The following is a 22781-nucleotide window of genomic DNA, read 5'->3' on the forward strand; positions in this document are numbered from 1 at the left end:
CCGTATCCTTTTCTGATTTTTCTGTTTCAGATTTTCGTTTAGAAATCGCTAATATTGTCTTCAATAATTAAAGGTTCTTATTAAGTTATAAAATATAACACTCTCTCGAAAATACACTTCACTACTACATCAGATTCCACACAAATTAGAATAGTAAAAGTTACGTCGAGTCTAAATACTCCTTTTATAAATGCAGCGTAATAACTTAACTTCTTCGGGTAAAGTGAATCCCTCCCACAAACAGGAGGAAACAGTAAACACTGACTTTATCTGCTCTGGGTCAAGGGAGAGATAAACACAAATTAGCATATCTCTTACTATGTATCTTTGGAGCCAGGGTCATCTCACCTTCGCTATCGATCTCCAAAGAACGTGTTTAACCCTTGGAATGCCAGGGGTAAATGCTTTACGCCGACTTACACTATTTTCGTAATAACTTTCTTGTTTTTTGAAAAATTATGTTTTTTTTATTGTATCATCTTAACAGATAATACGTTATTTATACATTTAAAAAAATATATTTATACACATAGCTTCTTATATTCAGAGAAATGTTTTTCCCTCTAATGTTATTAAAAATATAAATATTGAAGACATACGAAAATAATTTGGAATTTCATTATATTTTCCAGCTAAATAAGTCATATGAGACTTTCAGGTAAATAAATTATGACAGTTGACATGGAATTTGGTGACGCGATTTTTCGAAGATAAAATAAACATATTTGCAATTGACAAAACGACAAGCTAGAAAAATATTTATATGCATTATTTCTTTTCCAAGCGAATATAATATATTTTAGTATGCGAGGAGCAATTTTTAAGGTTCAAAATACCATGAAATTGAGGTGAGTGAGGTGAGCTGCTAGCAATTCCGCGGTGGATTTCTTGGCACACTAGAATAGAGGGGTTAAGACTATTTTAGTGTTCACAATGGCAATGTCTGGAATAGTCAGAACACACGGAACTGCAGCACTGATTTTAGTGGATACATAATTTTTTATCTAGTTATGAACATACAAATCTGAACTTCAAATAATGCCATATTTACGTATATACACAAGTATCAAGTTATTAAAATAGACACTTGGCTAACAGTAAGATGATTAAATCTTGATTTTATTTTTTATATGAATACCACACAAGAGTTCTATTGTCCGGAGCCAGTGTGACTATGAAATCCCCAATCGGGATGTGTAGAAAAGGTTAAGGGAGTGGGGAGGGGAAAGAGATGAGGAAGATGAAGGTTACAAATCACCTGCATCTTAGATTTGTTGATAAAATATGACTTCTACAAATGGTGAGCCCTGGTGTGATGAAATTTTGCACTGCTCTCTAGATCAAGCCGCGCGTCATCTTTTATTTACCCTGTGAGTTCTGAAACACCCTATAACTGATATAAATGTCGATAATAGTTTGTAAAACGTTTTTCAGTGGGAACAAATACTTCGGAAAATGAGCATTAAAACAAATTGAGGCTAATAAATTCTTTAAAAACTCTACATTTCAACTTAGAACAGAATTAAAGGTCAAGGTTAAGATATAATTATTAAAATGTATTTTTATTAGGCGTAGGTACTTTATGTGATTAAATTAAAAGTTTAATTTATAGTTTCAATTTTAAATTGAGCGTCTATTTCAGTTATTTTTATTGGTCTTATAAATACAAAAACAATTGATACGGAAAAATTCGATATCCCTAAAATATTGCGAAAATACATTAGCACGTGTAGATATGTATATTTTTAGCATAACTACCAATAAGCCAATGAAAATGAATGGGTAACGGTCAACCCTTAACGAAATATTGCTTTAAAAATAACTCGGTCGAAAAATAAAATAATCGTGGTCTTGGAGTCCGTAGAGTTTGAAAGGCGAATGTCGCGAAAATGAACTTTAAATAAACCAAATCAGGTCAAGATTATGAGTGGGGTTAATTAGGCGGGGGTTCGGGTCACCCTTCAATAACGGGGTTAAAGCTAGTTGAACACTACTCGACTTAATCTACCCAAGTTGAAGCTCAAAGATAGTCAGATTGCGCCCAAACGCATTGAAGCTCGAACCTCTTTAAAATAATCATTTCTCATAATCTCGGTCAGTTATTGTTCGTGTCTGCCTTTTGTCGTTAATCACTGGTGAACTGTTTTATCGGATTTCATAGTAACGCGTTTTTTTGTATGTTTTTATTTATTTATATATTTTTTAATTATTTTTTTTTTATTTTAAATTTATTTATTTGTTCAAAAAATTTACAGAATATATAATAGTTCATTAGTAAGTACAATACCTATATGTAAGTTAGTAACAATGACATTGTTGAAAAACCAATGTTGCAGTAATAAAATTTAATAGAAGAAAAAGTAAATATATACATAAGAGTGTTATATAGATATGGCATAATATACTATATTTTAAGTTGTGCATAACCTGCCTAAAGGCAGATTTTTTAGTTGATTATTCCTCGCATTTTGTCTATGGTTTACTTATAAATGTTTAATATAGGTTCCTATACAGCAATACTTTATTTTAGGTTTCATTTTTATTATCATATACACAATACAAATACAGCGAGTTTTAGCACAATACATACTATAATAACTATCAATGACAAGGCGTTTGGTTAGGTTACATATCTAGTATAGTACAGTATTATATCTAGTATAGTTTAGTATTATATCTAGTATAGTATAGTATTATATCTAGTATAGTATAGTATTATATCTAGTATAGTTTAGTATTATATCTAGTATAGTATAGTATTATATCTAGTATAAACCTTTTAACTCATTTCTATGACATTAAGGACACTTTACAATACATCTAAAACTTATTCTTTTTCGTATTTAGGCATAACCTACAAAAAGCAGTAGGGCTTTTAGCTTCTTTAAAATTTTGTTAGTATTTACGTTTAGAATTTTTTTATTATTTCGAGAGCTTTGATATGAATCACTGTTGACAAACCTAAGAAAAAAAAATAAATTATTAAGTAAGAAAATTTACAAAATTCATTAAATTTTTCTATCTTACGAGAATAAAATTGACAATATTATTTCATAATATCACCATATAGGTTTTAAATTTTCGCCAATATCCGATGTCAAACACAATACAAGGAAACAATAGGCATAACATACGTAAGTAGCTATAAGTCTTATATTCACAAATCTATTTAAATTGTGCCTAGATAGAATTGTTCGCCTTGTTGTTAATATTAGGTTGAAACTTGTAAGTAGCTATAAGTCTTATATTCACAAGTCTGGTTTATACTGTGCCTAGATAGAATTGTTCGCCTCTTTGTTAATATTGGGTACAAACTTATGAGTAGCTGAAAGTCTTATATTCACAAATCTAGTTACTGTACCTAGATAGAATGGTTCGCCTCGTTGTTAATATTAGGTACAAACTTGTAAGTCTTATAGCTATAAGTCTTATATTCACAAATCTGGTTTAAACTATGCCTAGATAGAATTGTTCGCCTTGTTGTTAATATTATGTACAAACTTGTAAGTCTTATAGCTATAAGTCTTATATTCACAAATCTGGTTTAAACTATGCCTTGATAGAATTGTTCGCCTTGTTGTTAATATTATGTACAAACTTGTAAGTCTTATAGCTATAAGTCTTATATTCACAAATCTGGTTTAAACTATGCCTAGATAGAATTGTTCGCCTTGTTGTTAATATTATGTACAAACTTGTAAGTCTTATAGCTATAAGTCTTATATTCACAAATCCGGTTTAAACTATGCCTAGATAGAATTGTTCGCCTTATTGTTAATATTATGTACAAACTTGTAAGTCTTATAGCTATAAGTCTTATATTCACAAATCTGGTTTAAACTGTGCCTAGATGGAATTGTTCGCCTCGTTGTTCAAGAACTTGTTGGAAAGTTTTTTTTGTTGTTAAATGTTCAGCTTTCCTCCAAAATTTTTATCCTTTATTTGCTTATCGAACAAAAGAAAAATGTGAATTATTATCACAAATAGAGCGTTTTGTCAGATATGATTTGAGATTTTCACTGTGTAGAGATTTATTTTTTGGGGTATTATGCCGTGATGCGCTACCTCCTTCTTTAGCCAACGTTTAAGACAGTATTACAGTGTCCATCCTCAGTGCATGATGTGTAAGTGGAGATTGTGGTGGAGTGTGTGTTTATGTTATGTTATTCGGCTTTGAGATCCGTCTCCATGGATTCAGTTTTTGATTGAAGCAATAAAAAAATAACATAATCAAATGTTATTTTACCACAAGCTCCTGAGATTGCAAAGAGAATTCTATGAACACCGCGACCTCTGTGTTTCCTACCTCCCCGTTCTTCTCTTCAAAAAGACCCTCCACACAGTATCCTTAGAGATGACAAAGGCCCTGAGGCCCTAGGCCTTAGGGCCTCCTGTGTGGAGTGAAATTGAAATAGAGTAAATTATCCTTCATGGAAAATGTAATAAAGCATAATCAATTATTATTAGGTATCCTAAAAAACATAAAGCTTAAATTGAATATCGTAATGCCATAATTCCTGATTTTTACCCTAGAAAACAATTTGTAAACATTGTAGATTATAATCAATTTCGTAAACTTCGTCACTGGGTACGTCGAGAAAGAGAAAACAGTCTTTCTTTAGAACCTAATGTCTGCGCGTTTCCTTTGTAATACTCGAAAGGCGTTTGAGAGGCGTCGTTAACAAAACGTAATTTGCATTCCTTCACCCCACTTGACCTATGAATGAGTGAGTCAGATTTCGGCGAAGCTGATGGAAAGATGATTGCGAAAGAATGGAGCCATTTTTTCTCTATAATCGTGAGTCAGAGAAATGGCATTATCCCCACGTGAATCTGAATTATTTCTAAGTAACTTGACTTCCTCATTTCCAGAAGTTTATACAACATAATTATATTTGATTTTTAAACAGTTTTTTAGGTGAGTATTCGGGTGTAATTGTAATCTGTGCAGTCTGAAGCGTTTCAACTGTGGATATTATGACATGACTTGGCAAAAATGTAGTTAATTTGTTCGTTAGTGTTTAGTGTATACAGCGAAATTGTAAAAATGTTAAAAAAAGATTTATAAGAAATTATGGTGATCGTAGAACTGACACAACTTTACTGGCGGCCAAAGGAAAATCCAAATACTTTTTTAAAACCATTTATTTTGATGTTTCCATGAGGTCTATACTAGCAAAGCTACAGACTGCAAAGTTAAGTGTGCCAAGCTGTGTGGGTACTTTTAACAATACTGGATAGGGTCATGAATTGAGCCTTATCATTTATTATTTTACTAACTTAGACTCGTTTTGAAAGGGGAGAAAGTCAACTTCTTTTATATTTTTTAATTAAACTTTACCTTTTCCAAAGTAGATTGGGTTATTAAAATGGGGCTTAATTTGAAATATAAAAAGATTTTTCTGCGAATAGTGTAACTGGTTTTGAAAAAAATGTCACTTATTAAATGGCAGAAAAGTTATTCGAGGTACAAAAAATGCACACCGATTTTTTAAAGAAAACTAAAATGCAAATATGTTTCGATGACATCAATGAACCCATTAAATTCTTCAGTAAAATATTAGAGAGTACCTAAAATAACCAGTAATCATAATCACGCTTCAGCTTTACAGAATAATTTTATGTAATTATTCATCAACATCCGTGCAAAAACCTGTCATTAATATATTTAATAATCCCCTATTTTACTGAAAAACTTGTAAAAGAACGAACTGTCATAATAAATGTATTTAACAGATGGCAGCAGTATGGATTCGACAAATGATATGGAAGTCACAATAGCGATGCACCGAGTCACGAAATTTGATCGAAATTTGAATATTTGGTTTTACCATCCCTAGTCACGCGAAGGAGGTATTTTTTAACCCTCACAAGTGTAAAAATATCATTTCTGAAAGATGGAAACAAAAATTCAATGTAACGGGGAAGAGAGAAAGGTTCAAGTATCTTGCTGTTCAGATCTAGTCGTATCGATTCTTATAGGCGTATGTATCGATTACTATGCAAAATACAGTTTTTTTTAGCAACTGTTTATTCTGAGGCTTGCTTCTAAAAATGCCTTTTTGTTTTTCTTCTTTCGTATGGTGGGGGGGGGGTCAGAAGGAGACATCTAGGTCTGAAAGCCAGTACAGAACCTTAGGCGTCGCCCTGAGGACCTCTTCAAACCTGCCACGGAACGAATATGGCGGGCTCTGAGAGGGCCAATATTAGTTTATCAAATTTCACGAAACATGTAGAATTTGCTCTTGCAGCATTGCAGTTTCAATCATCAGGCCAGATTTGTGGTGAAGTGTGTGTTTGAGTATGTATGTAGATGCGATACCGTATCGCCAGCTCCAATCCTCCAAGAGCAGGTTTTCTGCGTTAAGTTTCGTTGTAGCCGTCAATTACCGGATACAAAGAACCATTGAGCTTAGCCCCGTCATCTTTATAAATATTAATGGGATTTTTGTGAATTTTAATTGCTTCCATAATTAGGCGTGCTCTACGCGTCATGCGTTGTCCCAGGACTTCAGGAACAAATACAAAGAAAAGGCTGTAATGCTGTCCAAAACGTTGGCTAAAGAAGGACGTAGCGCAGCGCGCCATAGTACCCCAAATATCTTTATTTCACTTGCTTATTTATCTCCACACATTATTACATTATTTGTAATAGTCTGATTATCTGTTTTGTAAATTGTTATTTTTATTATCACTGTTATTCAACATGTATTCTATCTTCAGTTAGTACGTGCTTAAATTCAATGCATGAACCTGACAAAGAAAGAGGCAGGCAAAAGATGGTAGACATAATGAGGAATTGATTTCCTTTGTCTAAACTGCAGATTATCTGTGAGCTAATGTTCCCTCGCAAATGGCCAGCGAGGAAATTGTGCGGAAAAGCCCATGTTTAAAAAATACCTTACACATAAATATAAAATCGCTAATTAAATAAATATATCAAATTCGGTTGAATTCTCTCTGTAACTCCGGTACAATGAACTTTAGAACTTGGATTCACTTTTAATTTAAGTGTCATGTTCAAAATTGTATCTGATTGTGGGAACAATTTAGAGAAGTAATTTATTAATTAACTAAAAAATTATTTTAGCTAATTAGTAAATTACTATAATTCTTTTGGTGGTGGTAGAATACAATTTATTTCAAATGAATTTATGTTTTATAAAAATCTTTTTAAATATTTAGGGTTTTTTGATTTCATACAGACCCGAGTGGGATTGGCTTTCAGGTGATATTTGACAACAGCGCTATATAATTTATTCAAGTTCTGGCGACGTGAAAACCGACCAAACCTAGGTACGTATGACGTCACACTTACCCCGTCAGATTCTGATCGTTTTGGCGGGCTTAGAAAATGCAAACTTTAAAAATTATTTTCACTAAGAAAATTATTTAAAAAAAATAATATAGAATTCCTTATTCGGCTTTATGTTAAACGTGATTGTACACCAAGTATATAATAAGTATTTACGTCAGTTAGGTTGTGCTGGTGTATTTTTTCAGTTTTAAGATATTATTTATTCATATTATATATTTGGCCCAAAAACAAAAACGTTTGTAACAAGAAGAGCGGTAAATTGTTACCCTAAAATTATCTCCACATGTGAAGTTTACGGAAAATGTGAAGTTTACAGAAAATGTGAAGTTTACAGGAAATTTGAAGTTTACAGAAAATGTGAAGTTTACAGAAAATGTGAAGTTTACAGAAAATGAAGAGTTTAAATAGCGCTATTTTTGTGAAATATCACCTGAAGGGCACTCAGAACCATCCTGTAATTTTCCGCCCACATATACAGTAAGCCTTATACACTCACTACGCGGAGCAGCTAGCTAAAGGGATGTGGGGCAGAGAGAGGTAAGGGGTGGAGAGGAGTTGGGGTGGGAGGGTCGGAGACAGCCCTCCGTGGTACGGCTCTCGTACAGCTGATATCTGCATACCCACGTGGTGACGTCACGTGGGGTTGTCAACTCCCAGTGGCTGTCATTCCTGCACGCGTGCCTTTGGTTTATGATGTTTTGATTTGTTGATTGTTTTAATGTCTGCGCTGGCCCTAACGAATCGGAGGATTTTTTCGGCAGTAAGTAAGCAGTTTTATGAGGGAAATGGCCCAGTTCTAGTTTTAGAACTAACCCTTTAATGCCACTAATAATACTGGCAAGCTTTTTTGTTTGTAGAAAATTATATTCTTCAAGACATAATCAAGATCTTCATGTCGCAGAAATATAATATTCGTGCTAATATTCATGTTTCATGTTCTACTATTTGTTATGCAAATAAAACGCAGATACCTATGTATTATAAATTACGTCGAAGTAGATGAAAATCTGTTCTTTTCTGAAGCAACAAAAACCCTCGAGCCTTAGCGTCTTAAAATTTTGACTTCTTTTCGTACGTCATTTTATAAATCACTGCAACTATGTATTCTAATCTAATTGCGTAATTTCGATCATGAACTATGAAGCTTTGAAATATTCCTTATGCTGTAAAAGATTAATATGTAATTAATGTTTTGTATTTTGCATGTTCTCAATAAAGTGAAGAGTGTCAAAAATTTGACAAAGACATGAAATAAAGCTAGCATTTTATAGAAACAGATCGGAATGTTTTAATTTAGTTTTAAGAGGAACTTTTCATACCTTTTCCCTTTTCATATATTTATATTTAGATTTGCGGCCAAAATATACAACCAAATTAAATAATTATCATTTAATTCAAAATGTATAAAACTTATCTAGTACAGATATGTGAAATTTAATCTATTAGTGTTTTAAATTATGATATAAAGGCCATTAAATAATTCAATTTTTCATTATTTTAGAGTCAACTTTGGCATTCTTGTGAGTTAATTGTAACCATTTAATAAATGATCTTCCCTTACCTACCTTTCAAATATGTATAATGAAAAATTAAATTAAAAATAGCAAATTTTAAAAATGCGTTTTTTTTATTAAAATTTTAATTTATAAAAGAAATATTTGGGTTCCACCGTAAATCAGTTGTTTGGATTTTAAGTTTTGGCCAATCAAAATGGTTTTAATATTTCATCATATTTCTTTAGTAAATAGTACATTTAAAAAAAATAACTTTCATTAACTCACAAATAATTGACGAAGTTGTCTTTAAAATCAGGATAAATATAATTCTTCAATGGCCTATATTGAATTATTTACATAGAACACAAATAAATATAGACGAACAATTAATGGATTAAATAACTAATTGAAAAAAATAGTAATAAACTCTTTCAAAAAGATTTTAGGGTCTTTGAAGTAAAAAAAATGCGTATTTTCCGTTTTTAATATTGGGTTCTTCAAATAATTGATTGAGCGCTAAGAAGTCCTCTTTTAAGTCCGTTTTTTCACTTAGGCTGTCTGTAGATTTGTTGGTACTTTTCGTTTTCTTTTCAAGATGGTGGCCGTTTTATCAGCTCAATAAAGATTATTTTTTGAAATGTGAAATCGGCTGTTTATTTGGACTTTCTTATTCGCATTTTTTAAATATTATAATACCTACCAGCCTGAATAAAGTTTGCAAAAATTATTATTCAGATAGTAACGTTTTTCTTATAAAATTCTTTAATTCCTTATTTAAAAAAAGTTACATAACATGGGTATATGGTTTATTATTAAGTATTTAAGTTTTTTTTTTTTTTTTTGTATTTCTTTGGGTAGTTTTAAAATAGCTAGTTAATGACACGGACGTGTCGAAACCGGTCGCTAATTTTATTAAAAAAATTATACGTAACAAATGTACATTGTGAATAATAAAAACTCACTAAAAACAAAAAAAAGTATTTAAGTACCTACTTACGAAGTTCATGATTTCAGAGGAAATTTTAGTTTTTACTTATTAAATAAGAGAAAATTAGTAACATACTTTTTGGATGCTAGGTACTGTTCACAAAACAGCTAGTTCAAATATGTTTCAAAAGTATATAACTAAACAAAGTAAACTAACGAATCTCCAACGAAGTGATTTTAAAGTTCTGATTGCGAATGGGTTGTCCCATATCGAATAATATTTCAGATATGAGATTATTTTTACTGCCGACGATTTGGGTTGCCATGTAAGGGAGGCTAACGGCGAAGGTACTATTAGTAAATATCGTTTTTGAGTTTGGTCGATACTAACAGAATATAAATAATAATGATTTTAAGGTGAATTTTTCCGAGATTCGTTGGAAGTCTGTTGATTTCCATGGACACCCCAGGTTATGGGATTTCAGACCATTAAATTCTTATATTATATGAGGTTTATACTTAATAATGATAAGCCTTACCACTCCTTCAACCACAACGTCACCAGTCCGTGCTTCCTTGTATTTAAAAATGATAGTATTCTTTAATAAATATTTATTAATTTAATTAGTTGTTTCGATGAATGATTTTTGCTAAATCGGAACACGTGTCCCTACATCGTGATAATATTGTATTTTTTTATTATTTATTGAGTTTGTTTATACAAAATTTGAATATGAACTAATTTAAACAAGATAATATTTCATTTCGTAACCTTAAATATTTTTACAATAAACATAACATTTCTTTTTAAATACATTAATTCTTCCTTCATTCTTCAGACTTTCGGGCATTTCATCATACATTTTAGTCCTTTGTACATAAGGCAGTTCTGTGATTTTGATTTCTTCATATGTGGCAATCTAATTCTATTTACATTTCTGGTTTCGTAATTACGAACATCTCTATTAAAAACGATTTCATCCTTAAAATATTTTGGCATTTGGTTGTTCATGACTTTATGCACAAAAATTAACACATTAAGGTTGGCCGCATACATACGTTTTTCGTATTCGATTTCCGAATTCGTTTTCCGTATTCGGACATCCGAATGCACGGAATCAGTAGAAAATACATTAACTGCCGCACACGTTCGTTTTAGTTCCGAACGGAACAAATTCCTTACGCACGTTCCGAATGCCAGCCGGCGCGTTCGGAGAAAACGAATGGAAAAAACCTAATGACGTCATGTGGAACGCAGCTATTGCACACAGTTTGTTTGTGCCGACGCAAACGTACGGAAATTTCCATTCGTAATTCAGTGTTGCCAACGGATCTTGACCTAATATCGCCGTTTCTCATACATAAGGTAGCGTAAAGTAGCCGAATTTGCTGTTAGGTGGGACATGTTTAAAATTGATGTTTTTACGTGAAAATAAAAGTTTTGTGGGGGGGGGGGTGGCAAGAGAATTTCGGGACATGTTTAAAATTGATGTTTTTGAAGTAGCTTAATTGGCGACCAGTCGCCTTTTAGATTTTTTCGGCGCCGATTCTCGCTCTGAGTAGCCTAAATGGCGATATATCGCCCTTGTTGGCAACACTGGTTCTGACGTTTATACATTCCGAATGAAGAAAAACGAACGTTTGCGCTAGTCTCACGGAATTCCGAATACGGAAAACGAATTCGTAAATCGAATACGGAAAACGTATGTATGCGGCCAGCCTTAATAACAGTTTCTTTTTTATTGGAATCTATTTTAGCTGCTCTCATTTGATTAATGCTTGCGTTTTTGACTTTTCCCAGTCTACATCTCATAGCTCTATTCTGTATAACATCTAATTTGTTCAAATTTCCTTAATTGGCCAAATATAACATAGTAGAGCAATAATCTAAATGTGGAGCAACTATAGTTGTATAATGTATTCGAAATTTACTAAAAGTTTTTCACGAAACCAGTTAATTCATTCGTTAAAGACCCACAATCCCGGTTTTAACCGGATTACTAATAATTTAAACAGATAATTAATAAGTAGCAATACTCTTTTTTTTATTTTTCCGTATCCAGTAGTAAGTAAAACTATGTCATTCCTCCTTGAGGAATGTTGGTGAAGAAAGTAAGAGAGGGGAATGAGAAGGGTAAAGGCAAGCTAGAAAGTATCTAGTTTTTCAGATCTAGTCACTAAAAACGCCTTTAACGGCTTGCGTGGCTGACTTAATTTGAATTGATTAATTTATTGATCATCACCCACCATTCAGAATCAAAACGAGGCTTGAAATGACTTTAGCTGTGCTTGGTGACCAGTTCAGAATTACATTGTTTAGAGAGTGGTTTGAATGGTAGAATAAGTCGGGGACGTCCGAGGAAGACTTAACGCATTATCTCTGCATTGAATTGAGATATAATATAAATTTTATTAGTAAGAATGTGGTATACAGTAGTGAATAGTATGAAAAGTCTATGACGTCCGCGGAAGTAATAAATAACATAATAATTTGTGGTAAAGTGAGACGTAACTGATGTATGAAGTTAGTTAATAGTTGAAGAAGTTGAGAACGCCCGTGAAAGACATGGCGCGATCAAGTAAAACAAGTACTTATTGCAATACAATAATAATTTTTTCACCTTTAAAGTGCACCCAGTTTTCAGGTACACTAGAATTCCCAACCTCAAAACTTTAGTCCAAACCATTCATAACCCCGAGCAATACCGGGTACCATTGATGTTTAGTCTATGCCGGGTACACTCAATGTGACGGCCTCCGTGATCTCGACTAGCAAACAGGAGGTCGCGGGTTCAAATCTTATTTCATTCATTTGTATCATTTCACTAAATAATCATTTTAAAATAATATTTAATACCTATTTGTAAAAAGCATTTACTTCGTAGCTCGTCATAATTTACAATAAAAATATATACATTTGTTTTAGACCACTTTTATTTTAATTAAATATTGACCATTTTGTATTATAGGCTAGTTTTAATATTCTCCTGACGAAGGAAGGGTTCTTCCGAAACCGGTAGAGTGTAACTAAAATTAAAGTGGTCTAAAACAAATTTAAATATTTTTATTGTAAAATATATTATATTTTGGGTGGGGCGGTAATCGGGTATGTCATCAAAATGAAAATTCAACACACCTCCAAAAAGTGATATTAAGTCATGAAAGGTTAAATAGGTTGCATAGGCAACTATTAAACCTTGTTTTTGTTTCATCACTTTTAATGAATCTCTATCACTTTTTAAAGGAGTGTTGAATTTTCATTTTGATGAAATATCATGGAACCGCTTGAAAAGGCTTTGGCCATGGGTTTGGTGACCAGGTCTAAATAGCCAGGTTCTTCCCCATCTTTCTCTTCCCCAACTACTCCCCCCCCCCGCTCACTACCTTCAGCCTCATAACGTATCCCAGTTGAGGCTGCCATAGTCTGACTGGCTCTGTTAGCAGCAGTTAGGACTCTTGTGTGGTTTTACGTAATTTGTTTTTAAACACACGTCGGCTTGTATACAATAAATTAAATGAGTTGATAAGTTAATATTACGGTCTATTAACACCCCTCCATTGGTCGTAGATTGAACGGCCCCGGGGGAAGTCTGTAAGTTGTTGGTTCGTATACATTTGCGAACTTAAACGCGAACCGAGCCACGAATTACAGGAAAGGAACGAAGCAACTGGAAGCGGCGTTTCTCGCCATTTGCGGTTGCTTGGTTCCTTTCCCATAAGTTTACGTTCAGTTCGGCAGTTCGGCTCGCCTATGTATACGGAGCATTACACACCCCATTAGAATGGCCTCTTTACTTCGCTTACCCTCGACTTAATGAATGGAGATCTAATCTCACTGCGAGAGCGAGGAGTGTTTTAAAAAAACACAGAATTATTTAAGCAATGGTTTTATTATTGGGGCTTACCGTTAACTGCAGAATTTACTAGTACTACGATTGAATTAAATTACCGATGATAAATTACAAGACAGATAGCGATAATACTATTTCGTATCAAATTTCCTGATAGGTATTTTAATAATCTAAAATTGGACCGTTTAAATAAATGTATTTAAATTAAAACATAGAATGAGTACTTAATCGAATTAAATTTAACTTTTATAGCATCTGAAATGACCAAATGGCGCTTATCAGCGCATAGATAGATCTTATTTTTATAAACCTGCAACCAGGAAAATCGATTTTAGCAATCACGATAAATTAGCAGGCCTTGTTAATAAAACATCAATTTTAAAATTTTCTTAAAAGAGATTCCTATCATAGTAATTTATTTTTGGGTTGTTATACCGTGATCCCCAACACGGCATAATATCCCCAACATAAATTATTATAAAATCAAAATCTCTAACCATATGATATATTTAGTAAATTAGCAGTAGTAATTTTCTCCACAGAGCTGAAATAGTTTTTTTTCTTTACCATAAAACATCAAGGCATAATAATATTAGGACTCTCAAAATATTAATTTGAATTATTTTTCTAAAGATTACAAAATATATACTTATGTATTTTTTTAAAGATAAACTATGTTTATAAGACAAGGTTTTTTTATGCACGGCACAAAGCATAACAAATTATTAAAAGCAATACTCGCCTGAAATGTCCATACAAATTGAAAATATCTATTTGGCGGGTTGGGAATAAGCCGACATAGCTTAGTGGTTCAGAGCACCTGACCGGCAATCAGAAGGTGCGGGTTCAATTCCCGCCGGCGGCATTTACTTTTACTCTTACATATTTACTTTTACATTTATTTCAATTTTTAAGGATATTTCAGTCTAGTAATTATTGCTTATAAGAAAATATTTCACACTCCACACACCAAAGTTGGCAAAACAATGCATTTTTCAATTTAACTAACCCAAGTTTCATTGAATTATTGTTGTAAAAATTAGAATATATTTCACACTCTATACTAGTTGGCAAAACAATACAGTTTTTAGTTTGACTACCCCAAATTTCATTGAATTATGATTATTATTGTTTTAAATAATATAAAATATTTCACACTCTCTACCAAAGTTGGCAAACAATATTTTTTTCAGTTTGAGTTACCCATGCTTATGTTATTGTTAAATTTTACATAAAACAATTACATTAGTGTAATAATATTACCATAATAATAACTATAGTTTTATTCCCAGTTTCTTTGCATGAGATGTGCGATGAACCATGTTGACATTATAGAATATTAAAAAATAAGAAAGGATTTTTTATTAAATTCCTTAAAAATCAACAAATACATCACAAAAAAAGAAAAGCTACAATAAGGAGAAAAATCAAATTAAACCAACATAAAAATGTTAAAAGAAAAAAAACACAACGCAACAAATTAATTATTTACGGACAAAACTTAAATTTGTAAGATAATATTATTTGAGAACAATGACTAATGCATAGACTGGGCAATGAGCTTATGGATGTCGCTGATATTTTCCATTTAAATCTTAACACATTCAAAGCCAAATTAGTTCAACATTTGTTAGTCAACGTAAAGAACGAGTAATCACAATTTAGGTAAATACTTATGCATTCACAATATTAACTTTTAATATTTATTTTTTTATTAAATACTCGTATATAAATTTCAAGGGTTCAATTAAGTGTGATATTAACGAGTATATTGTAAAATATGCTTTATTATTTTTTATAATTTAATTTAATTTACAATCGTTTTGTAGATTCTCAATATGGCGTTAACATAATTAAAAAAAAGTAATATACGTAATGTCCTCCAAAATTAGCATGCTTAGGAAAATGTATTAGTTCTATTTATTGTTTTTGTGTTTAATTCGTAGAACTCCATTTAATTTTTTTATAAATTTAATTTAGATTAAATTTGATAATATTATTATTAAGTTCTGCAAGTGTTTTAGTTTTTTATTATTGTGACAGCTGTTTAACCAACAATAGATCATGTCATCGGTGTAACCAGTAATAAATCAATGTATGCACCTTCAAAATTTACATTTGAAATAGTATAAAAACGTCGTCTCAATGTGGACTAACCACAGTTTGAAAATGGCCTTGTAAGCCGAAACAGCTGTCACAATAATAAAAAACTAAAACACTTGCAGAACTTAATAATAATATTATCAAATTTAATCTAAATTAAATTTATAAAAAAAAAAAAAAAAAAAAAATAAAAAAATAAAAAAAATAAAAAAAAAGTATTAGTTCTAATCTAACGTTCAATATGTGTATTTTTGACTTTTGGTAGCAGCCGGTGATTAAATATTTTTAGCAGAAACGTGGCAAACTTATAGTTTATCCCACTCCACGCACGAAACTACTGATAATTTAATTTTGTGCAAACTTTTTCAAGTTATTAATTCAAAATTTTTTTGCAAAATCAAAGCGCTCAGATCTATATGTTCCGAGATGCATAAATAATCTACCATTAGTACCCAATCCTTATCGGATAGATGACCATGCTTTGACATAATCCACGATAACATTGTTAAATACAAAATGCTAATAATTAAGTAACGAGTATCGATTTATAATGTAATTTACATTTGTTATTGAAGCGTTATTCTGTAAGTAAAAAAAAATGGCCCGTTTTCAAGCACTGTTTTAAAAATTGATTGCTTAAACAAGTTCAAGCCTAACACGTAACTTTTGAGATCCTTGAGAAATCAATTTAAAAAACAGCATTGGCATTGACGGCCCTGTTTCAGGGTCTGGAGACATTCAATGTCAATTGTCAATGTCAATTGTCAATGTGCTTACGTTAATAAGAAATTGCATTGGAGTACTATTGATAGAACTTCAATTGACCCGTCAATAATTTCACCCCTAATGACGTGACAATTATATAGAAGCGCTGTAGAAATCTGGCAAGCCAAATGCAAAAAAAGCACCATTCGAGAAAGTGAGAAAGCGAACATAACAACACATAAGTATGAAAGACAAACTAATAGCAGTAGTACGTCTCATACAGTATTCCGTATTCGTCTTATAGTGTAAGCGAGTAAGCGTATCTTGTTATCCCAGTGACACCCGTGATGTAATTTTTCCTTTCTCAGTTGGTCCAGGAGTGACGGACTTATGAGTCCGACTGGAGAGACGGAAAGACGGACTTATGAGACAAACCTCACCCCACGAATGTGGTATTCGACGCAAATACGAAAACGCCAACCGCTATTGTTTACTTAGTTCATACGCATATATTCAATGTCCCTCTTTGTCATACATTAACACAGTTTGAATTAAGAATTTACTGGAAACGTAAGAGATTTTCTTACTTGCCACATTTTTTCTTGAGTTTGTGAGACAATAGCTAGTTGAGAAGTATTGTAACGTCATTGTTGGCCCCATTTGCTTTGTGAACATCTCCGGAAACGTCACTTAAGGTGTGCAAAAACAGTGGATTTTCTGTGGATTTTTCTTTCCAATTTTTCTTTTCTTTTTTTTCCATTTTCTTTCCAACTCTGGAAAATCGGAATGTAATGCAATTATAAGTAAAATAAATCTCGTCCCGCGATGGAAACTGAATTCCAAAGGACTCTATCGAATGATAATTGTCAATCGCGAAGTGTAAAGATCAAACCACTGCGTCAATGGACCTTCAATCAAAACACACAATGCCATCAATGGGAATTCTCTATTGTCAATCAATTTAATTGCCTCAGTATACAATCAATTGGCAATTGTCCACAGCATAAATAAGGTAAATTGACGTAACTAATAGACAATTGATATTGATCTACTCCGGTTTACTTAATGCACGAATAAAAATGAGAATTACTAATTTATTAAGAATCTTATATGATTTGAGATTTTCACGGCCAAAAGCATTATAGTGATTTATTTTTGGGGTATTAGGCCGTGTTGCGCTACCTTCTTCAGCCAACGTTTCGGACATCATTACAATGTACAAATTTTAGCAAAATACGAATGTATTATCACGATGTCAGAACACGTGTTCATTAAAATCCAAATATTTTCGCATTTCGTCTTTATTTATAATCAAGGCAAATAAATGCAGGTGCATGAACACCTGTTCCGACATATTAGGAATTTACTAAAAGTTTATCAGGAAATTGCCTACAATGCCTTTTTTAACCGTTTTAGCAATAATTTGTAGAGATTCTTAATAAATTAACAATGATTATTTTTTCTCCGTGTATTACGGTACTTACCGTTACCTTACCTAACAGAACTTGTTGGCACTGGGATAGGTTAGGTTAGGTTAGGTTATGCTAGGTTAGGTTTCCTGTTTGGAGGAAATATTTTTAAACATTATAATACGGTTTCTTTTCTATTTCGATAAGCATTTGTTCGACAAAGAATTCAAGTGCTCGTTCCATTCATGACCTCGGCCAGTATGCGGGTGCCGAGGTAAGTACTATGGCCATTGCTTTGCCAGCTTATATTAGTACGTATTAACGATACTAACTCACGTAAAACGGACTACACCCCTTCTGTTAAGGGAGGGGTACTAAGGAACCGATAATTAAACGAAACTTGGATGAAAACTTGAAGTAAAGAAAAACGAACAAATATTACCCCTTTGCTTGCTAGCTCAATGTAAGCAAATACCCAATAATATTAATAATACTACAGTAAAATATTGGTAGAATCAACAATGCCGGCAGTAAGAGACGCCAGTGTAGCATATTGACATTACATTATTTTCAATGGCGGTAAAATGAATCTATTTAGTGCTGGGTGGCAGTGTTTTACGCTTCTAAATTTGTTTTTTGATTAATATTGATAAAAAAAATATGTCCCACAAAGTAGGTTCTGCGTGCGAAGTTTAAGTATGTAATAATTACAAACAACAAAAATACTCGAGAGTCGTTTTTCAGAATGACAAAAAATCGTTGACTTGTTAACTGGTGAAATATAATATTGTTTGTTAAATCCTAGCAAATAAAGTAATTTTGATTGAAAATTGATTTTTATAAATAAGAAATTAAATAAAAAATCTCTTAATTATATAAGTATTTTATTTCCTCTTTCTCTAAACCATCAAAGACAGCGGTAGTAACCGAATTAATATATATTTATTTCTGAGCAAAAAAGTATCAAGGATTTTTGTAATGTACCAATGTATAATAAAGATTATGTTTAATTTAATCATATAAATTACAAACATACAGATATATTAAAACGTATAAAAAAACCGAGGCGCACGACTCACGCCGCTAGGAGGCGCTAGTATCGCATGTTGCCATCAGAATGTATAAGAAATGTCATAAGTTGGAAATTATTAATATTATGGAGTATGTTTTGAGTGAGCTGAAGAGAAATAATGAAATGAAAATGTTTTTTCAAATCATGAGTTTTTCCGAGGATTAATGTAAGTTTTTTCCAATAAAGTGAGGTTTTTTAAATTTGTCAATTTTTTTGGCGATAGCTGATTAGTTATGTTAGTTAAAAATAACTTAGATGTACTATAATTATCAGCTGATTAGTTATGTTAATTAAACATAACTTAGATGTACTATAATTATCAACTGATTAGTTATGTTAATTAAATATAACTTAGATGTATTATAATCATCAGCTGATTAGTTATGTTAATTAAACATAATTTAGATATACTATAATTATCAGCTGATTAGTTATGTTAATTAAACATAACTTAGATGTACTATAATTATCAGCTGATTAGTTATGTTAATTAAACATAACATAAATGTACTATAATTATCAGCTGATTAGTTATGTTAATTAAACATAACTTAGATGTACTATAATTATCAGCTGATTAGTTATGTTAATTAAACATAACATAGATGTACTATAATTATCACCGATTAATTAATTTTATTTGTCTGAGTTTTATAATTCATGAGATCTGATAACAGGGCTATTTATAGTTCCATCCAATCTTCCATGGAATCAAATATTTTGCCAAAAAATCGTTCCATAATTAAGTTGGTTTGCAAAAATTTACTTCAATTAGAGAAACTTTTTTTTAATAACTTTTGAAGTTAATTCAATATAATTTAATATTTAATCATTGAATAAGAAACATGAAATGGAACAAGGCACGGAAAATTTAAATAATATTGATGATTTTCACGTTCTGTGAAAGTTAGATCCAAGTTATTATTTGAGTTTTGTGAAACAATTGGCCAGTAATGATATAACATGAATAGAATCTTCACAGAACTTGAAAATCAACTTCGAAATTTGAAAAATTGTTCAAATTTATATTATTGAAAATTAAAAACAAAATTTCTGCACAATAATACAGAGTACAAAGGGTATAGCTTATAGGTTACATCATATTTCTTCCAGCTAACCCAACAAATACACATTATATTACATAACCCAACAATTACATGTTAACAAATGTATATAAATAAAAAATAAAATAGAGAGGTATTTAATTTATGTAAGGTATTCATTTAAGGCGTGGTGACATTTGTTTAAAGAAATGTTTTTATCGTCTTCTTCAATGATTGTAATAAATTCTACGAATATATTAAAGATTTCAGAAAGTGTAAGTCATACTACCCTAGGTATATTATAGTTATGAAGTTAAGCAATTTCATGATTTTGACAGTGGAAATACTAATTTTCAGCTTAATTATGGAACTTATATGATAACACAACTCTTTATCAAATAGTAAAACAGCTCCGCACCTCAGGGAGTACCAGAGTACTGTATACAGGTATAGGGCGCCGGGGCGTGAGGCTGGCGGCGTGAGGCGTCGGGGTGTTGGGGTGTCGGGCCTTGTATGGCCATGAGGTCAGTTGCCCCCGCATCCCCTCACCAATCCCCCCAACTACCACCTCAAGTGGCCGAACTACCCTGAGATGTATCACGCTACCCCTAGTACTGGAACCCACCCTCACTACCGTTAATATAGCCTCTTCATGATTCCATTGTGATTAACTTCGGCCGTGGTGGTGACGCCATAGTGACGGATTGTTTTGATGATCTCATTAATCAACACTGCCTACTTAGCTGATGATAAATAGGCATTTTTGCACGGATGATAACGGTTATAATTTATAATATTTAAAGTTTTTGGCATAATTTTATGTTTCTATTAAACAGGGCGCTTTTATAAATCAAGAAGAAGTAAATTTCTTTTTTTGTATCTGATACGTCAAAGATGCAAAATTTTATTTTTGTGAACTCATTGATCCCGAAAAATTATTGCATTTTATAATTTCCACTTTGTTACTAAAATAACTCTATTTTTCAAGACTCTTTTATTCGTCTTGAGATATTGACATATTACTAATTTAATTTGGTTTTAATATAATTTTTTTAATACGGAAATATTATGAGAAGGGTTAATTTATGAATTTATATTGTAAAATCAGCAGTTGTTACAATAATATCATGCCTGTGGCACTGTCATATTAGACACAACGACCGCTCTGGAATCCATTTGAAACACATCCTTGGGTTTCAGTCCCTGACATGAAGTTATGTCAACTACATGACATTTCATTTAACTCTAAAATCGGATAAGGTGCCCACACAAAAAGGATTTCATTGCCTCGCCTAGACCTTTGTGCGAAAGTTCTTTTAGCTGATCTGCTGAAATTCGTAAAGGAATTATATTATGTACCATTGCTTCTAACCTATAACACATTTGCGTCGTGCGTTTCAACCGTCGTGCTCACATGGTTATGTTCTCCTTCGTCTCGCTGGAATACTTTCGTGTGTAACAGCAAGATACCCTCGCGGGTGCGCATATAATCCAACCGATATCGCATCACTTTACGGTGGGCGGAGCTTTCACGTTCATTTGTCAAAAGCATTGTACATAAAGATTTGTATTAGTGATCGACAAACCGGTGGATGCAATCTGTTAGCCATAAGTTGATATAATAGATAACAGCATTATATATACATATATCAAATCTTTGTACAGCTTCCTTAGATGATGTTTTATTAAAACAGCGCCATACAAAATATCGAAATATTGTTATCAATAACGTATACCATCATTATCATGCGAAATAAAAGATTTTACAATCTTGTTATAGATGTCCGTGAAAGTTTTATTAAATTTCATTCTAGAATCAAACCTTTGCCAGTTATTTCATGTACCAAGCAAAAAATGTCAAATATTTGACATAAAATCAGAAGAATAAATTAATTTTGGATAAACAGAACGTTTTAGCTACTCCACGAAAACACTATAATAACAAGTAATCTTATCACTGATCCCATTGCGATTAAAGCCAAAGGCAAAATATTATCTTGACATTTTTGTTTTCATTTGCAAGAACCCAACGTACTTCAAATATTAGGTCGATTGTATTTATAAATATACACGCGTAATGCGAATAATCACCTACTGTATCTAATAGAGATAAAATAATCATTTTCGAAATTAAGATATGAAGTGCTTGCTAAATTAAAAATTAAATGCTTTTAGATAAATATCTGACCGTAAATTTGTTTTTTACGTTCCGGTTCCGATTTCAAGACGGCGGCCGTTTTAATGATTCATAATGATTTTTTTACTGATGTTGTCTGTTACTGTTACTGACCGTCGTGTTTATTAATTAAACAGTTAGGTATTAAAGTACCTAATTACAAAACTTACGATTTCAACGGATATATTGATTTCGATATAAAATAAGAAAAAAATAGAAACATAACTTTTCGGACGCCAGGTCTACCTATTCACAGAAACTACTGGTATGCTACTGGTACGCTATTAGTATGCTACTAGTATATGATTATTTGACATTTATTATTCAACGAACACTATTGCGTAAAATTTAACTCGATTGAATGAAAATACATCAAACATAAAGTCTTGATTTTCTGGGTGTTATTACTTACAGGAAATAAAAAAATAGAAATATTGAATATGTGTACTCAGATTCGAAAGGTAAAAGTTTTATAAAAATGTAATATTTGTACGAAATACAGCGAAACGGTGGCTAGAGAACTTATTCAAATAGGTCCACTTTTGCTGTTGATCCAACTGGTAATAAAGATTAGTGATTTTATAAGAAAAGAAGTGGTCCACAGGTACATTTGACGTGTTTGGTGACCGAATTAACATCACGCTTTGCTGCATAACCTACATTCGGCCTGCTAAATGTTAG

General features: G+C 32.0%; 1 protein-coding gene and 1 non-coding gene across 2 annotated transcripts in view; one reads left to right on the forward strand and one right to left on the reverse strand.

Annotated features, from left to right (window-relative positions):
• nompC (no mechanoreceptor potential C) overlaps positions 1–22781 on the reverse strand; it is a 114444-nt gene that overhangs the window by 89509 nt on the left and 2154 nt on the right. The gene's annotated exons all lie outside the window — the stretch shown is intronic.
• TRNAA-GGC (transfer RNA alanine (anticodon GGC)) lies at positions 14385–14457 on the forward strand. Its single transcript has one exon. It is a non-coding gene; the product is annotated as a tRNA-Ala (tRNA).

This window comes from Hesperophylax consimilis, chromosome 9, assembly GCF_061612785.1.
Source record: "Hesperophylax consimilis isolate HC1 chromosome 9, BYU_Hcon_1.0, whole genome shotgun sequence".
Lineage (NCBI taxonomy): Eukaryota > Metazoa > Arthropoda > Insecta > Trichoptera > Limnephilidae > Hesperophylax > Hesperophylax consimilis.